The sequence below is a fragment of the Poecilia formosa genome, unplaced genomic scaffold, assembly GCF_000485575.1.
Source record: "Poecilia formosa unplaced genomic scaffold, Poecilia_formosa-5.1.2 Scaffold14, whole genome shotgun sequence".
In the NCBI taxonomy this organism is placed as follows: Eukaryota; Metazoa; Chordata; class Actinopteri; order Cyprinodontiformes; family Poeciliidae; genus Poecilia; species Poecilia formosa.
The window spans coordinates 1660784-1678833 of NW_006799953.1; the positions used below are offsets into that span (position 1 = coordinate 1660784).

General features: G+C 41.1%; 1 protein-coding gene across 3 annotated transcripts in view; it reads right to left on the reverse strand.

Moving 5' to 3' along the window:
• Window positions 1–17832, reverse strand: part of gabra3 (gamma-aminobutyric acid type A receptor subunit alpha3) — a 118197-nt gene extending 100365 nt beyond the window's left edge. Inside the window, exon 1 of one of the 3 annotated variants that reach the window (XM_007545884.2) lies at window positions 17277–17832. The gene's annotated coding sequence lies outside the window, so the exon portion shown is untranslated. Of the gene's footprint in view, window positions 1–8274; window positions 8593–17276 lie in introns of those variants that run through there. The other 2 variants (XM_007545883.2, XM_016668292.1) reach the window with 2 other exon arrangements.
• Window positions 17833–18050: the final 218 nt, after the last annotated feature.

The window sequence follows — 18050 nt, forward strand, 5'->3', positions numbered from 1 at the left end:
TATATGTATATGTAAGTGACGCATGACGCATGGATTGGTAATGCATACTGAAATACTATAACATTTAGAGCCTTAGCTAATTTGCAATGCAAGTATCCCCAGATGGGCCTTTAGCAACATAAATATTCCTCCTTATAACTTTTCGTCTTTTGAGAAAAATGCCTGTTTCCTTTCCCATCTGAAATAAAGATAATTTTAAATCTAAATATGTTTAAAAATAATTTAATAAAAACTTTACTAGGATTATTGCCAAAAGAATGTCACCCTGCTGTAGCTTCACTGACTGACCAGAGATGTTCAAACATTAATCTTCTGTTCACTCCAGTATATATACATATATAAACAATATTTGGTATTTTGTAACCATGAGAGTTTCCTCAGTGTTGCCTTCTCTGCGCCAACATGGGGTATAAGGTGGGTTTCAGAAAGCTGTCACAACGTTCTGACAGCACTTCACCCAAACCACTTTAAGCTTTATCATTTATTTAAAGGACTATCTGACTCGGTGCAGACGGCTGCAAAAACGTCAAGAAACTTGCATCTCTCTGCAACTGAGGATCTTTGCATCAGAAGAAGTGTACTGAAGTGGCAGGCTAACTCTAGCTAGCTTCCTCTGGTTTAATGACTGACAACTCAGACCGAAACACGTCTGTGGGGAAAGAATGCACTGCACTAGATCCACGCTTCATAGATGATGTGCTTTTTTTTTTTAAAAATGTGTTTTTTAGGAGTATTGTTTTCATGCTGTGCCCTGTGCTGCCCCACCTGACAGATCTGACTCTCAGCTAGTTGAAGACGGCACACAGGAAGTGGTTTTTGTTGTTGTGAATGCTACGATATTTGGTTTTACAGGAGATTCCTCCTCCGATATAAAGAAGTCTAAGATGGAGCAGACTGTGCTCAACAAATTGTTTGTGATCTTTTGGAGAAGAAACTGAATTAAACGGGGGAAAAAATCAATTAGTTGCACGGCCCTAAAGGGCTTCATTTGCACAAGACGCTATGAATGAGGATCAGCTTTTACTACCTGGACTCCAAACTCCTGAGAGAAACACAATATTCATAAGACACCAGAACAGCTGGTTGCAATAGATTTCTTTGCTTCTTAGCTGTTAAGAAGCTAAGGGATGGAAAGGTACAGCATGACAACAGAGGGGGGCTAAAGGCTCACATCAAGACAACCGTGGAGATCCTCTCTGCCATATGTTTGTCTCCATCTGGATCGAGGAGCGCGTTTCTCCGTATTTTTCACGCACCCGCTCCTGTAGGCGACATTTGTTCTTGTCATTTACTTTAAACTGAAGATATAAGATATTTTTCCCTTCCTTTTCCAGTTTTATCATTAACAATACGCCGAAGCTCACACCGTGTTGGCCGTAGCGTATTCGTACGGGCCACACAGCCGACAGTTGGTTTATTTCCCGAATCTCCCTTTGTCTTTTAACTCGTCCTCATCAGCAGTTGTTTGTGAGTTGGGTTCTGGCATGAGCCACCTCTCTGCTCACACCTCCTCATTTAGGCCATCAGCTGCTGGTATAAACCACTCCATCACTAGAAGATGCTTTCAGCTAAATGGATTTCATCCCTGCTTTTTTCAGCTCCCTGTGATCCCTTTCCAACCAGATGCAAAGACGGTGACGATCAGCGAGGGCTTTGTCAAACCAAACATTGTTATTACGGTAAATATTTTGAGTTTCACTGATGGTTATGTTAGTCTGGTGTCCTTTTGTGCAAATATGACGACTAATTAACCACAAGCCATTTCAAAAATAAAGACAAAATGGCTGCTGAGTGATGTAAGAAAACATCTGCAACTCATAAGACGAACTTTGAATATCATCAGCTTTGCTTAAAATGACACTCCCTGTCTTTACTACGCCAGCTTCACTGTAAAACGGCTAGGATGGCCTCATCCATTCAAAAACACCACCTTCTAAAAGGCTAAAGCAGCCATTGCGTCTGCCGTCATGATGAAAGGTGAAGTTTAATAGTAGTTCTTACCTTGGCAGCATTGTCAACGAGCAAGGTGCTGACAAACAAATATGGAAAAGAAAAGCTTCGTCAGCTCTCCCACAGAACCTTCACAACTGCAAACCAGACACAATCTGCAAACCCGTACATGTGCCAGCAAGTGGAACCACAGCCTGAAACCTGCAGATGCTCCTGGGAGGTTTGGGGGAGGGTGGGTAAGTCGGCGACAACCTTGGAAAAGCTCGCAAAAAAAAAAAAAAGTGTTATGGATCATATTTTCTGGTATTATGCAGGTCACCAGACCATCACAGGGTAAACACTAACTGGGCTTCCATTACAAACGTGCACCAAGCTTCGTCAATACGAATTACATTAATAACAATTTTGCAATTGTGGCGTTTATTATTAAGGAAGGAACGCAATTAAAATCACAGGTGAATAAGTTTGTCCACACGATAAGTCATTAAAAACAGGCCGTGCCGCGATGCTCCAACAACTTCCTGTTGTCTTCTTTGTGGTTTGCGGCAGCGGCAACATCTGGCTGTTGATGTTGTGTTTCAAGTGGCGTGAAAAAGTGTTTCCGTTGCAAAATAAAAACCGATCTTGATGCGGTCAAAAAAAAAAAACCCTCCTCATTTTAACACCGACACTCTTTTTCTCTGCTCCCTCCATACACACTGTTTGCCCTGCTTTGCTCTCTGCTCTGTGTCTTCTCTGTGGAGTCTCCCCAAGTCAGGTTTGCTAGCATGTTGTCTCTAAATGTTGCTCGTAGGTGCAGAGGTGCGCCCGTTGGATGCAGTGTAGGATATTTTTTCTCCCCTCTCCTACCCTTCCTGATGCCTTTTCATCTAATTAAAATAAAGGGCAGCGCCTCTGCAGTCGCCTATCTTTCTTGCTTTTCTTTTATCTATTTATTGCCGTATTTGGATGAGTTGTATTGAAACAAATTTTTGCTTTGCTTCTGTACAATAAAACAAAAAGCTGATTCTGATTCCAAAGGTGTACACAAACTTCCTTTTACAGCACTTGGGACTGCACAGCAAAGAGCCGCAGGATCTCGGAGAGATGTGTTGTTTGATCGTTGCAGTGTCACAATCACTGGCATATAAACTAAATTTAATAATTTACTTTAAATGTGACTGGCCTTTCTGCACAAATAGTTGCTCTGACAAGAATTATTGTCCCTCCTCCAGCCTGCAGGGTATGAAATATGTGCATGTAGCAGAAGTGAGACGTTGACGTATTCCCTGAGGAGAACCTGTGACGGTTCTTTACCAAGAGGACAGAATCAGGGCTCCAGCTCATCCTGTCCTCCTCAAAGGACTACTTTCCCCATTCCTGGCACGAGCTCAAGCTCACTCAAAGTGGATGATAGAGTCCAACACAGTTGTCACTTTGTCTTTTCCTGCAGCTCATGGATATGCATCAGTGCAATGCCAAGGTCTGACTGAGCACCTGAGTGGAGCAGGGATGTCGCTAAAGCTGGCGATGGAGACAAAGTGATGCAAAGAGCTGAAAGTCAACATTTCTGAGTGAGCATGAGAACATAGCATCACACTTTGTTTGATGGGAAAGTAGTTAAAACAGTCCGCTTCAGTGTATTGCATATATATTTCACAAAGTGGATTAATTTTGTGCATCTGTGTTCAGTTTCCTTTGCTCTGAAGCTCCTTAATAAACGTCCAGTCGTGACCGTATACCATGACGACCAAACGTATGGGGAAAATGAGACTGCTTAAATGAGACTACTCCATGACTGTGTCATAAGACAAACAGCTTTTTACTCTTCAATTTTTAAAAAATAACATCTTTAATTCCATTTAATTTTTATCTGGTTTAAATAATCAGTCTGAATAAGCTGAACAGAGAAGTCATCAACTCTTTCTCCACAGTAAGACAAACCACTTACTGCTGCCCCAGTAACATACATAAACGTATAAACGATGGATTTAAACGACTTTTGAACGATTCGTCTGAACTGACCTGAACCCGAGGTCTCACAACTTAACTCATGGGCCTCAACTGCGCACCCAGCTTGGGCGTAATCAAATGTTTCAAGGTTTTGACGTCAGTTTGGAGGATGAATCCACGTTCCCCTGCCGCATTTTAGACTTTAGGCCGAAATTACAAGCAACACGTCAGCCGAAGCTTTGAAAACGAGGAAACGAGACGATGCTCTGCAGCGAATTCACTCCTCGATTCATTTGGTTTCTTCCATGACGTTCTTGTGAAGTCGAAATTGTCTGCATCAAGTGGTCCGGTGTGGGAAGTGTAATCTGTCAAATTGGCAGCTGGCCGTCAGATTTTTAACAATTTTGTCTAAAAAGTATGAGCAGAAATTTCCATCTCTACATTTGAAATCCTGGTAGAGAAGTAACCCTACCTGCATCTACATTGAAGGGTAGTTGTGCAAAGTATTGACCCACTGTTGTTGAAGACAAACTTTCACACTTTTCAATAGTTATTTGCTGTTTTGCCACATAAAGCCTCAACTTAAATAGCTTAAGGAATATTACATAGATACGGTTTTAGAAATACTTTTGCGGATGAACAAAAGTTATTTCCTGTATTGTAGTGGTTTTTTTTTATATAATAGCATTCATATGTCTCTTGGCTGTGGTAAGAATTTATTCATGTCTTATTCAGTTTTTATCAAAAAGGAAAGTTCATGGTTTTTCATCCAGGACAAAGAATCATCCACGGTAAAAGCTCTCCTGGAGACACGCTGTGCTTACAAGTACAAAACACCAAATGCAATAAAGTAGACCTGTCATGATAAAATTGCTGGTGGCCTCTGTAGTCTCTTAGTCTTTTATTATACTTACTTTAATACAACAGTTCCTGCTTTATCAAAGCTGATGTGATGCTTTTTTTTTTAAAAAAAAAGCAATGAGATCACTTTTCTCTCTTTCTACAATCTTTTCCCAGCCTTACAAAACCTTGAACTAACCAAAAACCTTTGCAGAATATTTACACATGAATCTAAAAGCACTTCTTTTAGGTCTTCAAAGCTAAAAACGACGCCGTGTCTCTTCATTAAAGCTGGGAAGCGCACAAAACCACCGTCTACCACATGCGACATCACACGTTTTAATGCTTTTAAAACCGTGAACAACAAATTTCCTGAATCAAACGCTAAACAATCCCGTTGTGCTCGTTAAAATGAAATAAACGTGGTCTAATTCGAGCCGTAAAATCTCCTTGTGCATGTAAAAGGTTTATTTGAGCGACTCCGATGACACCTACACTACGTTCGATCATGTCAGCGCAGCATAGTGGATGGAAAATAATCTCTGTGAAATAAATGTCTCTGTGCTATACCTCGAGTAATAAGGTGTAGGCTGAGACAGCAGGAAGGTGTCCAGAAGCTGCGCACATTAAAATACCTGCAATCCTCTGGGACTGTCTGATAAAATAACTATAAATACCGCCGTCTCCGAGGGGAGGGGGAATTTACTTATGAAGGAAGGAGCTGCTGGTTCTGTGCAGAAATTTGCAGTTAATTTAAAAAGATTGCAGTCCACTCTGCTGGGTATACAGAATGACTGTGATGTAAACTGAATTAGCCCCGTTAACCTTTCACTGCTGTCCACAACGACTACTGGAACTTATTTTGCATATATATATATATATATATATATATATATATATATATATATATATATATAATAAACAAACAAATCACAAAGAATATTGCAATAACTTTTCATGAATTGTTAAAGAGAAAATCTGCTAACCTGCTCTACAGATTTAAAAACGATACAGTTGTTGTTCTCCAACTACGTCTTCGTGTATGAAGTGCTAACAAGTTGAAATCTTGCCAGTTTTGCTTTAACATCATCTTTTGTTTTCAATATATTCAGTACTTTTAACTTATTTAATTACTAACTTTTTTGCAAAATTTGAGTGTAAAATTAAACAAATGCTTTAAGTTTTTCTGTCATTTAGAGTAGGAAAAAAACCCCACAGAGTTGGTATTATTAATTGAATTTCCCTTTTGGGAGTCAATACATTTTCCTTAAAATTTGTTGTCGTGCAAATTATGCTTCTCCGCATATATTTGATTATTGGGGAAAAAAAAGAAATCAGAGCGTCTGGAGGGAACAGCAAAACAATGGTGAAAAGGATATGGAAAACAGAAGAATCTGACAGGAAAGTAATAAAAACTGTCTGGCTTTTCTCTGTGTGGGAGGCGATTAAATGACATGAAAACCAGGTGAAATGAACTCAAGGGAAGGAACGACTGACTGATCAACACCACCTGGGTTGTATCCAGAGAAGTACCACATTATAACAACATACCTAAACGTGCGTAGCTTCACCATTCCTTTATCATCTGGAAAACTGTCTAAATCTAAAGAAATTTTAATTTGCTTCTCAATACTAATTTGCTCCTGCTAAAGATTTTAACAGTGGGGCAATTACATCACAAGTCTAACATTGTACTTAAAGCTCATCTGATCAGACAGTTTCAATTAACTGCGTGGAGACGAGCAAAACTTTTTTGAACGATTAAGCAATTAGCATTAGCTAAGCTGATTACAAAAAGCTTACTGCTTCAGTGACCAATAGGGCCGGCCTGCCACTATGAACATCAGCTTAAAGGGTGAAATAACCTTGACTGTTAGGATGAAACCACAATCTGCAGACCAAACTCTGGTATTCCACGTCATACACACCATTCCATATCAACGGGCAAAATTCATATCTTAATGTCTTAATGTCACGTGTCAGACCCGTGTAAGGCGATCCCAATGACAAAATTAGCTGTAAAGCTAACATGTTTTAACAAAGTAAAGGTCAAGAGCTTTAATTCGAAGCCTTTCTGTTCAGTGTCTGTTGCGTGGTTGCTCATGAAACGTGTTTTCAATTTCATGAAAGAGAAATAACTCTTAATAGAAGCTACAAATTATTATTTTTATTATTATTATTATTATTATTATTAGTAGTATTATTACTGTCTTTTAAATGACCTCAAATTAGTGTAAATGAATTCAGTTTGGCTATTTTGAGATTTTTGATGAGCATGAAGCTACTTAATCAGACGCCAACTCTTCAGGTCTAACTTCTTCAGACCAAATTATGCTGAATACAGGTGGAGGAGTGACTTCCTCTAGATGAGGAAGTGACAGAAGGCTGATGAAAAGAGAGCAGAAAACAGACTTCTCCTGATTTACGTTGAATACTCTGCGGATATTATCCTTTTCTTTGCAACTTTTACAGGACATTTTGAAAGGCGTGTCTGCAGATCACGTTAAAGAAATACGCTTCTTCTTTGTTGGCATTAAAAGACCGTTGCTCTTTACCTTTGCTACATTTGCCACCTTCTTCTCTCTCTGGTTTTTATTTAGATATAAATCTTTAGCAATCTCTACTGCTGTCCTTTGAAGTTGCGTCTTTTCTCTATGCGGCCCAGAGGATCGAGCCTTTGAAGCCAGTTGACTTGGCAACCTCCGCTGTAATATCACGTTACAATCTGAGCTTAGAAAAGACGGATCGCATCTAATTGTACAAAAATAAAAAAGACATCTCAAGTCTTTTAAATGTCACATGTGTCAACCAGAGCCAATATAAATCGGCCAGTAGCGGACAGGGATTCATTTAGAGCCTTCTTCAGATTGCTGCTCTTGTTGAGCCATCAGCCCAGAGCGCAAAATGTTTTATTCACCACCACATAACACGGGCAAAAGAAATAATGGAGATGCGAAAACAAATATTGACGTGCAAATTTCTGTTTTTTTACATAACTGGAACATTTACGACGAAGCGATAAGAAGTCATTTAAACATGCCTGCAGGATACTCGCATCTGCGTTTCCTTTCCAAATTACTTTAAAAAGGAAACTCTGAGGGGGTGTGGGGGGTCTGTTATTGTTTTACCCTGATGAAAAGATATGTCCTCTAAGGACAGAGAAGCCAACATCTACAGGATTTCTGCTCACGCTGCTAAAGCACAATCACAAAAAGCCCAGTGACGTTTTCTGGCTTTTTTTTTTCTTTTTTAAACTTGCTCAGGAACTCCGGGTCACAGAATAACAAAAAAAACGCATTAGTCGCTTTGACAGACACACAGTTTCCCCGCTCAAGAAGAAGTGAAAATAATTGCATTGCTCACGCTGCAGATTGTGACACCCTCAGGAGCCAGTGACACACACAATTTACTCAGCTGCGATACAAAATTAAATAAAGACAGCTAAAGTTTCTCTTCTCCTACAGAAACCCTTCAGGACTTCCAGATAACCTCCACTATCTTTGGCCCAAGAAGGAGAAGAAGAAAGAAGGAAAAAAAAAAAAAAAACCTCACCAGGTTACCAAGGCAACAGCTTGGTGAATGATGTTTTGCCCACAGTGTCTTACGAAAGGACGAGCATCATCACACTCATGAGAGTCGCCGAGGAGGAGCGGTGAATTATCGCCTTCATTTGCACCCGCTACCTTTTCCATGGTCAGAACAGTAAACAAAATGACATCTTCAAGATGGCTGTGGAAAGCTTTAATTACCGATATGTGCTTGCACCAAAAAACCCATTAGTGCTCCACCCTTTCATCCACACGACTCTCGCAAATGAACCAAGTGTGCCGAGTCACGAAAAAGTGCATCCGCCGTCCAGCGGGATACCCTTCGAGTCCATCTTTTCCAGCTTATCTGGATCCGCGGCGAAAAATACAGCCAAGCGCCGCCTTTTCCTCGAGGAACTAAAATTGCTTCTAGTCGTCTGCCAGCTTTAATCGTAAGTCGTATATCAAATATTTGTATTCCGTTCTCACAGCCAAAAAAAAAAAAATCAAGTTAGGGGAAAGGCAGCAACGATTCCTCACTGGACAAACAACCTTTTGGATATGTTTTACGGTTTTAAATACGGCATTCATCATCGACACCGTTTCGGGTCTCGGATGTCTGACATTTGCAAAGTGTCTGGTGACCTGCAGACATTCTGTCTCTGGTGTGCGGCCGGACCTAAAATTAAGATGTAGTCTCCTTGGGAAGGCTGACATTTGGAAGCTTTTCCGTTCGCCTTAAGCTCAGACAGCACAAAAGAGACAGTGTCTTGTGAAAGAACGCATAACTCTTGAGTTTTTTTTTCTTTTTGCCAAATTTGAAATGCCACAGCCCTCAAATTCGATGATTTTCATGAGATTTTATGTCAAAGACTAACAACAAGAAGCGCAAGAATGTGACGTGGAAGAAAAAGGGATTTCCAGCATATTTACTCTGTTATTGCTACATAAATCTAATGTAACCAGTTGCCTTCAAAAGTACACTTTTAAGACTTTATCTGTAAAACAGTCTGCACCTTTAAACATCACTGGTCATAGTTTGACAAAGTGGTAAAAAACTTCAAGTAGAATTAATGCGGGGCAAGAAAAATGCAATATTACATTCCCTCAGCCTGCAGTGTAATATGTATTTAACTTGGAGAAAAATGGCTGCCCACACAAATCAATACATAATGAGATCAACCCCTACTGTAACTACAGCGCCGACGTGCAGGTTTCAAAAGTTACTCTAAAAAAAAATACCGGAGTAAAGGATTTAACTGCGGATTTATTATTTTTAGAGAGTCATTATGCGATTGTGATTTCTCACTGCCTTCCTTCTAAAGAACCGCGCAGCGTGAGGCTCTGGATGCGGTGACAATGGCTTCTAAGAACGCTTAATATTAGAGAGGGAGGGTTCATGAATTCATTTAAAAGCTAGGGCGCTAAAACCCGAAAAATGTTCCTCAAATTTACATTCCTTTCATCATGTTCTGAAGAATGCAATCCCACCACCGTGAAAAAAGGTCCAAATCTCAGTACAGAATGGGGGGGGAATGACAAGAATATGTTAAACCGTACCACTGAGGAACAAGACGATATTTTATGCTCGTGTTTGTTTTTATCCCTCCTCTAATTTCCTGAGATGTGCATCTTCAAAAAAAAAAAAATAATAATAAAAAAAAAATCCTGCAGATCAAGACTCTTCTGTTTCTGTACAAACTGCAGAAATTATACTTCTGGAAGAATATTTGTCCAGGAATACAGCAACTGCTGTGTCAAGACAACACTAACCAGCTTGTGTGCAAAGCTAATTGTTCCTATATGAAAAGAGATTGAATGATTTGTTTAACATGAATGCCGAAAGCAATGAGACAGGAGAATAAACGAAGGGAGGAAAAGTTACTGAAATTCCAGTAATAATCCAAGACAACACAAGTAAACACAAAGTTCAGTTTTTAAATGAAGGTCTTTGCAATTAAGGGGAAAAATCCGAACCTACTGGTCGGGTCGCCCTTGGCAACAACTGCAATTGAATGTTTGGCAGTAACTTGGCGATGAGTCATTTGCAGCTGTGTGGAGGAAGTTTTGCCCACTCCATCTTCACAGAATTGTAATTTAGCCACATTGGGGGAGTTTCCCGGCACAAACTGCCTCTTTAACGTCGTGCTGCAGCGTCTCAAAAGGAGTCAGGTCAGGACTTTGACTAGGCCACTCCAAAGTCATTTTGTTTTGCTTCAGCCATTGACAGGTGGACTTGCTGGTGCGTTTTGGATCATTGTCCCGCTGCAGAACCCTCGTCAAGTTTCGTCTTGAGGTCATGGTCGGATGGTCGGACGCTCTTCTTCGTGATGTTTTGGTCGTCATCATGGCTCCATTTTCTTCCAGTCCCAGTCCCACCACTTTGTTTTACTGTTGGTATGATGTTTTTTGTTTTTTTCTGAAATGTGGTTTAACTTTCACACCAGATGTAAGGCACCACATGCCTTCCAAAGGCCCTTGTCTCATCAGTCCTGTGAACGTTTTCCCCAAAGTCTTGGGGATTATCAACGCGTGTTCACGAAAAATTTAAACAATGTTCTTTTTGCTCAGCAGTGGTTTTGGAACTGTCATGCAGAGCTCCAAAAACCCAGTCTCTTTCTTAGGGTGGAGGCATGACCTCCGACCTTAACCGAGGCCAGTGAGGCCGGCAGTTCTTTGGATGTTCTTGTTGGGCCTTTTGTAACCTTTTCGATGAGTCGTCTCTGCGATCTCACTTGGGCTTTGGAGAGGCAAACCCTTTGGGAGCAGCATATGGGCTTTTGAATGACGCACAACTTTTTATGAACTGTGCCACGCTGGAGCCAGCTGCAGACTGTTCAAAAAGACATAAACGAACCGTCATCCTCCTACGTTTTTCCCCGTAGCATTTTGTCAGACAGGTCCTATTTAAGTGACGTCTCAATTAAGAGCAAGTGTGGCATTAATCAGGGCTGGTTGTGGCTACAGACAGCGATTGTAGGTGTGACAAACCTACAGTTATGTTTTAACATGGAGGGGAAAACCCTTTTTTTTTTTTTTTACACAGGTTTAGATTTCTTTCTCTTAATAGTAGACAGCTTCATGTAAAAGCGGCAGTTTACGCTTATTTTCTTGTCTTGTGACTGATGTTTAAATTGGCCATCAGTTAAACACTTAAGTGTGACAAACATGCCAAAATTAGGAAATCAGGAAGGGGGCTAATACTTTTTAACTCCTCTGTGTCTCCACTTCTTTGTCTGCACAAACCCTGCATAGCTTTCTTTTTCATCTTGGTTTGTTCCACCTCTCATCATCTGTTATCTCCCCTCAGAGCTCAGTGTTCAATGACTGACGTGACTGTGGTTCAGTATATGCGGGGCCTCTTATAATTACATACTGTTATCATAATCATTTAATGGCTGCTGCTGCTGCTAATTTAGCCCAGCGCCTGCTTTGCCAGAACCACGGAGACGCACATAGAGACTTTCCAAGCTAGTTTCTCCATCTTCTTGCCTTTTTTTGTTTTGTTTTTTTCAGCATAAACATGAGAAGTTTGCGAAATGAATGGTAATAATATCGTCTTGCTCACAGAGCCAAAAGCGCACACCCGACGCACAAAGAAGCACCAATAACTGTTTTTGTTTTGTTCCCCCCCCCCCCCCCCAAACATGGAGGAAGATATTACTCTCATTTCTTTCGTAATCACTTGAGATGCTTTGGTTTTTACTGCATCATGCCTCCATGTGCCTGAAGGAACAATAATGCAAATGCGAAACCCGGCAACAATCTGCCTCCGTCTTTGCCACATTTCGTTTGAATGCACGTGCGCAAAGACTTCAAAGAATAGAGATGACAGTGGCTGGAAAAAAAAAAGGAAGGAAAAAAAAGTATTCATTCCCTTTAAACATGAATGCATTTTGTCCTGTAGGAAACACAAACTGCATTGTATTTTAATTGGGTTTTATGTAATAGACCAAGACAAAGTATAAAGTGAATTGTTAATGGCTTTTCAGGTTATTATGAAAATTAAAAAAAATCTGAAAGATGTGCCCTCTCCCCTGAGTCGACACGTAGCAGAGCCTCCCTTTGCCTTTAGGCTCCCGGGTTCGTCCATCTCAAAACATTTCTGATTATTCTTCATTGCAGAATAGCATAATGCTGTTCTAACATGTGACCCACACGTTTACCTAAATCCTTGCATTGCAGCTCTGGCTGTGTGTTTTGTTTTTCACTATTTTCCCACTGGAAGGTAAACCTCTAACCCCGACTCGAGTCTTTTGCAGCCTCTAATAAGTTTTCTTCCACGGATGGAATGTATTTAGCTCCGTCTATCATCCTGGTCAACATCCATGTTCCTGCTGAAAACGGGCATTCCCACAGCACGATGCTGCCACCACTATGTTTTACAACTGAGTTTTTGTTTTTTTTTTGGGGGTGGGGAGATAGTCTCTTATTAGAACACCTCCTAACGCATGTTTGCTGTGTTCCCCGACATTGCTTGTTATAAAAAAAAAAATTCAAGAATGTCTTTCTTCCAACTACTGTTCCATCACTTCATGTTACTAAAAAGCGCTTTGCATAGACTGAACATTAAATAAAACATGTTTTTTTTTTAATTAATACAAATAAAATATAAAATACTTGTCACATACTGAGGATCTAAAGAAAACACTCGCTTGGGGGTCGTTAGTTCTCTCTAGGTTACATAAAAAAATAAGAGAAGATTATGGTGCAAATCAAGATTAGCAGATTTCCTGTGGATGCAGTTTCCCTCCAGAGCTACTGAGCTCTGCTGCTCCTCCAGAGTCGCCATGGGTCTCTGTTTTATTTAAAAAAAAAAAGAAGAAGGATTGAAAAACGGTGTTCTAACAATCTGTGCTACGCATGAATCCATCCCACCTCGTGGTAATGTCCATGCGCACATCGATGCTACGTCTCAGACTGCTTACTCAGCAGATTTTTTATCAATACATCCTACCTGTGGAAATTTTGTTTCGTCCGTTTTATTTCGTCGGAGATTAAGGTAAGCTTTATTTAATGCATTTTATTTATACCTGGCTTTATAACCCTGCCCCTATACTTTTAAATATTTTAGTTTAATAACACTTTTTTTTCTTTTTTTTACTAAACCATGCTAAATAGAGCATGTTGGTAGCGATATTCTGTGAGATTGAAGGTGTGATATTAGTGTATATTAATCACATCCTGTCATTTCAGTGCACAGTGATCCGTGCAATCCAGTGGACACATTGTGGCTGCGCTGAACTTGATAAAGTCATACGACGTATTAATGTGCAAAAAAGAGTTGCGGTGATCTGTATTTGCAGATGTCTGTTTAATTTAATTTCAATAAGAATCTGTTTCCCCGGTGTGACGCTGTTTTATTCTTACAAAAATCTCTGTATTTAAAATGTTTTTTTAAGAAGGTAAAGATACTCTAATAAAAGGATTAGTGCAAACATCTGCGATAGCTTTTCATTTTAAAACGGGTAGGATGTTCAGATGAAGGAAGTGATATTTTTGTGTTTTTGTCGTCTATATAAATTGTTCCAATGGTAAGCATTAAGCTTCCACTTCAGTCCCGTCACTCAAATAATGTTATTAACACAGCCTGCCGTGGTTTTCGGTTTGTAAACATGACGGTAGCAGTTTTGCAAGCGCAGCAAAACCGACAGACAGACTTGGCTACCTATCCGTGCTACGGTAGGAAAATCTGACAAAGTTGCACAGATAGTCAGAACACTGGCTTCCACTTCACCTTTATGCACCACATTGTGTCAGTCCATCACATAAAATCCCCGTAAGACACATTGATGTTTTTGATACATGCTAAAACTTCAAGAGGTGTAGATACCTTTTTAAAAAAAAGAAATCGTCCTGAAAACCTTCCATCTTTTTAACAGAGTGACTTTCCAGCTTCAGAAAGATCTGCTCAGTCTGCTAGCTTGCGTACAGCGGGCAAGAAATCTGAACAGCATTTTTGTTCCCCACACAACAATTTAGTGTGAAGAGAAACATGGCGGTAGTTTGGGGATGGGGTCGAGGGGGGAAGCTCCATATGTCCAAACTGGCTGAGCCATTTAGTTATGGTCACACTCATGAGTCCAGGATCATCATGTTTGGTCCAGACTGAGAGCGGGCCGTGCGGAACGCCGTACGGCTGTGTGTTCTGTCACACCGAGAGGTGTGGCGACAACAATGGAGAGTTGCAGAAGGGGAAAAACTGCCTACAACGTTTGCAAGCGGGAAAAGCGGGTGGAATTCTCTCATAACCTCAAACTGGACGGTGTCCAGTAATTATCGGGAACGTGGCCTCTGACTCTGGCTGGTTGAAAATCAGGGAAAAGATTAAGCTAAAATTCGGAGCAATAGCGTAGCTCCCTCTGATGTGCGGGCTACGTTTTAACCTATGTACACTTCAGACTGGAATTAGGTGATGATTAAAAGCCACCGTGACGTCAGCCACAGCCTTGAGGACTTAACGACCTATTTTGAAACCTCTGCATGCAGCATTCTTGGATATTTTTCAGACAGAAGATGTTCAGGGGGCAGAACTATCTGAATACCTGAGAACTCATTTAGAGAGTGGCAATGGCGCTTATGGGGACAGGGTTTAAAGTGCTCCTGCCAATAATAATATGACATTTTGAGCTTTAGTACAATTTAGGCGTACATGACGCCTTGTTGAAACATGCAATAAAAAAATAATTGCAGTAGTATATAGTCTAAAAACCAGTAACCCTATTTGAATATATTTACTTGGCTTGGAAAGAAAACCTGAAGAAGCTGCTTTAACAAAGTCATGGGACAATCACTGGGAAACTTTATTAATATTTTCACAGCCCTGTTAGCCAACAGGAAGTTTTTAGTCATCTTCTGTAACTTTTCCAAAGGTCAGGACAAAAACCAGAGACGAATCACTGACTGTTTCTTTCTGCACAATCACTTTCTATGTCCTGGGTTTTCCCTCTCTGTAGTTCACCATGCTGGCTTTCTGCTGGAAATTAGTTTATGTCCACTGAATAATTTCTGTCTCGCTATGGATCAATAATTTATCATACCAGTAGAGTCCACCCGATTTTTTTTTTATTTTTTTTTATTATTATTAAAAATCTCTGGCTAACTCAAAAAGTTTGCCCACAGCATCACAGGCTCTCCACCGTATTCAACAGTAGACACGAGGTGCTTTCCCACAGACTCGTCCATTGCTTGACGTCAAACCCACTTGCAGAGTTTAGAACCAAAACGCTCAATCCCTCCAATCTGACCGAAGCACCCTCTGAACAGAAAAAAAAAAGTATTTTCTTACATCACTCTCAAAGAACATAGTGTCTAATGATTGGTATGGAGACTTTGTGACCTCTCTCTGCTGGAGGGCTTTAACAGTGAGCTATAAAGATTCGTTTTACCTCCTAAACCAAACTCTGTGTGATAGAAATATATGGCTCCGCTGCCAGAATGTGACCAGTGGCTAGAAAAGTGGGCCTCTTTGTAATATCATGTTTGTACCCCAGGGGGGGGGGAAGAAAGTAATGAATCACCAACAGGAAGATTCTGAAACTCCTAATCAACCTTAAATATGTAAATATGAATAAAACATGATGCAGTTCCATTTATTTTAGCGGATCTGTTTGAGGGAACACAAGTGACTTTGTTGATAATATTAATTCTTTAACGTTTTCCCTCCGCTGGAAAAGTGCAGGTAATTAACGGCTAGCATTTTCCTAGTCTTTGATTATGAGCTGCTAATTAAAGACGACTCTGTTTAAGGACTTTCTTTGCGGAAAACATTAAACTCTCTTGTCACAAACGGCTTGAAACATTAAGATGGACATCTAAGCATGTGTGTGATTCAGTGTTGGAGTCAGTTGGCAAATCAACACTGCTTCCTCACAATCTCCCATTCAACAGCAGGAAGGCAGTCTATATGTTATGAGTGCATGTCTCTGCTGACCCATTTTCTACATAGGGTGACTTCTGCAATCAAGTGGATGTTAAAGGCAGATCTTAATGTTACAAATACATTATTCAAGCAGCAGGGCACCGTGCTGCCTCTGTGTCCAGTGACAACACACAACATGCAGGGGCAGCAACGAAGGAAAAGCACCCAAAGAGGTAAAGAAGGGAGCAGACATGTCTCTTGTCTTTACGTGTTTAAGTATATCAATAAGAAGCGCTTCAAATTCTCTTTAAGGTGATTAAAAAAACAAACAAACTTGTGAGCAAAGGAACGTCAGAAGTATGCTATTGAGCTAACGAGAGGTGGTGTTGCAAGGTAGGTGTGAGAGGGGGCGCAGACAGCTTTAACGAGGGGTGGCTGGGTGGGGAGGGGGGTTTATTCCAAGGTTAACTTAGCCTCCGCTCAACAGTCTTCTCTCATGTTGCGGCATCTCCTCTCTGACGGGCTGCATGGCACGCGGGGGGTCAAAGCACGAGACCGGAGTTAGGACGAACGCGCTCGTGTTTTATTATGTTTCTGTCAACATTAAAGCCAAAAGAGAGAGAAAGAGAGGAGAAATAACGTCACGCGCGCTACGTTAATTGCCTATTAACAGAAAGTAACAATTACCCGCACCGAGCCACAGTGTCGCATTCCGCTGCCAGTCGAAGACAAGCAAAAAAACAAAAAACAAAAAAAAAAAACACACAAACAGATAAAACAATTATTTAACACGGGGGGGGACACACGTTTTCTAACAACACTACTTATTTCCCGAGCGCAAACGAAACGGAGCAGGCAGGGAAGGCATGCAGCGCCGCATCCCTCGGTCCAGCATCATCTCCACTTCAGCCACGGAGACCTGTTAAGCCACCAATTATACTGCGGTAGCTCCACAAACAGCAGTTGTTACATGTTGAATGAAACATCGCTGCCGAGGACGTCAGAAAGCGTCTCCCGCTGTCATTCGGACCTGAACGTTACCGAAACTCTTTTTTAAAAAACAACAACAACAACAACAACAACACGAGACATTCAGCGGCACAGGTAAAGACGGACATTAAATAAATCAATAAAATAATTAGTTTTAAAAAAAATCTGAATCTCACCCGCAGCACTGAGGGTTGCGTTCCTGCCGTTTCTTCTCCCTCCTTGGAGTTAATGAGGTTCTGACGCTTAGTCCGTCTGATTTCACCCTCAACTGTTATCATCCACTGGGTATGGATCTGTTTTTTTCTTTTTTTTTTCTTTTTTTTTCCAGCGGTGAAATAGGGGATAATTTGGCGTGCTTTTCGCAAAGCTCTGCCCTCTTCAAACTAACCTTCCCGCCCCCGTCCTCCTTCCCCTGCTCAGATTGGTGCTGGACAGGAGGGACAAACCCTGGACCCGGGGGCTGGTTTAGAGGCGGTGATTTGTCAAGGCGATCAGAAACCACATGGACACGGCAGTGGACCGTCTGCGAGAGGGTTTAACCGAGCAGCTTGTCACTGATGCTCCCGACAACTAGAGGACCCTTAACCCCCCGCTCATCCGCCCTCCCTCCTCCTTGTTGTGCGCCTGTGCGCAGCAGCAGCAGCAGCCTCTCAGACGTGAAACGACGGTGAGTGGGCCCACTTTACTCCGTGGGCTTTGGCGGTCTGAGCTCTGACGCAGGTACCCAAAGGTTCAGCCTGGACTGACAGAGATGCCCAGCCTTAGAGCTGCTGCTGACAGTGATAAAGTAATCTCATCTGAGTCAGTGCAGCAGCAGGAAATGGGAGCTGATTATCCCCCACTTTGTGACCTTGGGGTGCTGTTGTCTCATCAGAGATCCTGGCACCCAAAAAAATAAAAAAAAAAAAGGGATTATAGCTCACAGCAAAGGCTGTCATTTTCCTGTTCAA